This window comes from Gadus macrocephalus, chromosome 15 (genome assembly GCF_031168955.1).
Source record: "Gadus macrocephalus chromosome 15, ASM3116895v1".
In the NCBI taxonomy this organism is placed as follows: domain Eukaryota; kingdom Metazoa; phylum Chordata; class Actinopteri; order Gadiformes; family Gadidae; genus Gadus; species Gadus macrocephalus.
The window spans coordinates 13,772,791-13,775,290 of NC_082396.1; the positions used below are offsets into that span (position 1 = coordinate 13,772,791).

The 2,500-nt window shown below is 47.2% G+C and overlaps 1 protein-coding gene across 1 annotated transcript in view; it reads left to right on the plus strand.

The window, feature by feature from the left end:
• The window catches only part of b3gat2 (beta-1,3-glucuronyltransferase 2 (glucuronosyltransferase S)), an 18,443-nt gene that overhangs the window by 1,707 nt on the left and 14,236 nt on the right, over window positions 1-2,500 (plus strand).

A 2,500-nucleotide genomic window follows, 5' to 3' on the forward strand; every position in this document is an offset into this window, starting at 1 on the left:
CCACTGTGGACCACGATGTTGTGAGGTCAAGTTCATTTAAGCGGCTCATACATGATTTAGAACAGGTCACCCGCTCATACAAAATTTAGAGAATGCACAGTGGATGGAGATGCAGCAGCAAATGGATGGTATAGTAAAGCATCGCAACATAGTCCAGTTACAAAGATGAGGTTGGAGGTTTGAATAGGGACTCCTCTGTTCTTCACAAGGTCAAACGATTCATTAAGACTATTTTGAATGCCAATTGGGCCAATGGATTTCCTGAATGCATGCAATGTTTTAATTGCAAAGTTATCTTTGCATAATCGCTTTAATCACAAAGTGTTCTTTGAAATACTGACTAGCTGAGGCTCTCCAATTCAATTCAATTCAATTTGTAAAGCCCTTTATAACAGGTACAGTCTCAAAGGGCTTAACAGGCCATATGTTTATGACATCCCCTTTGACCCTAGCCCCTCAGAGGGCAAGAAAAAACTCCCTTAATTAGCAAGGAAGAAATCTTGAGAAGGAATGCAGAGCGGGGATCCCTTCTTCCACGTATGATCAGGAGTGCAATTGGTGCCATAATTGACATCCATCCATCCATCCATCCCTGCATCCATCCATACCACAGAGCAGAGACTGACTCTATAAAGGAGAGTGCATTGCTACCGAAACTTGTTGGTGTGTGGACAGTAAATAAATAAAGAAGAGGGACAGAGTAGACAAAAACAAACCAACAGAGCACAACAGAGCGTTGAACCTCATGCCGACGGCCGCCCGTCTGAAGGGTTCAGATGAGTGCCGATTGTGGCGTGCGGTGCGGCGGGGTCCACACGCTGCTGCTGCTGCTGCAGGAAAGCGGGAGGAAAGCTTCCTCTGCGAGGGGGGCCCGGGATGGCTGCTGTGACGGGGGCGCCCCGGTGATGAGGGAAGCTGGATTGTTCTGTCAGTGGAGGGGGGACGGGGACGGGGACTGACTGCAGGCCGTTATTGTGAGGGATGTGGAGCCACTGTCTGGATGGATGAGGTTCAGGCTGGGGGAGGGGGAACGGGGAAGTGGATTCACTCGGACATGCTAACCCTAGTGCATGCACACGCGGCACGCTCGGTCAGAGAAAAAATAGAAGTGGGCTGTTATACAAAATGGCACCATTAGAACCCGAAAGGCACTCAAGTGTGTTTGTGCATGCGCACGAATGCACACACGCATCCACTGCGCGCGCACACACACACACACACACACACACACACACACACACACACACACACACAAACAACCAAAGATAGTCAGACAGTCAGATAGACAGACACACACACACAGACACGCCATACTCACAAAACACTACACACTACATTAGTTAACCCGCAAGCACACATACATGGACAAAACATAAAATACGCTTGACACACAAATGTGCAACAACACCCAGAAGCACACATGCATACAGACGTGCATACGCACATGAACATTTACACACAAACGAACAACAGCACACACACATGAACCTTTGCACACAAAAAAACAGATGCACACACACACACACACATACTCATGCAAAAGTACAAAGTAAGAAACATTCATGCCCTTCAGGGCATAGATACAGATGTCTGGTTCCCTCACAAATAAACACTCCAATATCCTTGTCATGCCAGATTTTGTTTCAGACTACAAGTAGGACCACAGTCCCGGTTAGACAGAGGTTGGTTGGGGACACATCGCCATTCTGACTCACCTGACGAGATGTTCAAGCCTTCGGACCCATGGTCACAAACAAAAGGATGCTTCTTCTGTCTAGGCGTTCATAAACGGGTAACATAAGTAAAAAAAAAAAAAAAAAAGAAGTCCTTACTTTTAATACTTACTTTCTAGTGAGGCTGACAATGGTGTGTTGTTGGTTTGAGGGATGCAGTTAACGAATTGAAGTGCCCCCCCTTGGACTTCAAGGCTGTCGACCTGACTTCCCCCATAAATAACTTCCTGTCCTATAGGTCCGACCCGGGTCACAAGATCACTCATAACTAATACCTGCTTTCAATCACACAGCAAAATTCCACCCCGTAGTCCGACTTATAATGCTGTGTGTAATATAAATCAATACAGATACAACAAGAAGAATGTGTCTCCAACAATCCTTCCACCCTGCAGTTCCTCTTCTCTCTCTCTCTCTCTCTCTCTCTCTCTCTCTCTCTCTCTCTCTCTCTCTCTCTCTCTCTCTCTCTCTCTCTCTCTCTCTCTCTCTCCTTCACCCTCTCGCTCTTTCACTCTTCTCCTCCACCGTCCTGCGTCTCCCTCTCATTTATCATGGCAGCGCTTCCGGCCTTGTGAGAATTCATTCACTGTGTAAATGGAAGCTATACCCGTCGCCGTCTCGCTCTGCCCTCCGTTCCCATCACCTAGCTCCGCTTTCCACAGTTGTTTAGCCTCAGATGAAATTAAAGTTCTTCATGTCCGCCATGCAGGCTGAGTGAATGACACAGGAGTTAATGCAATTTGGGCCATTCAGTTCTGCTCCCATCA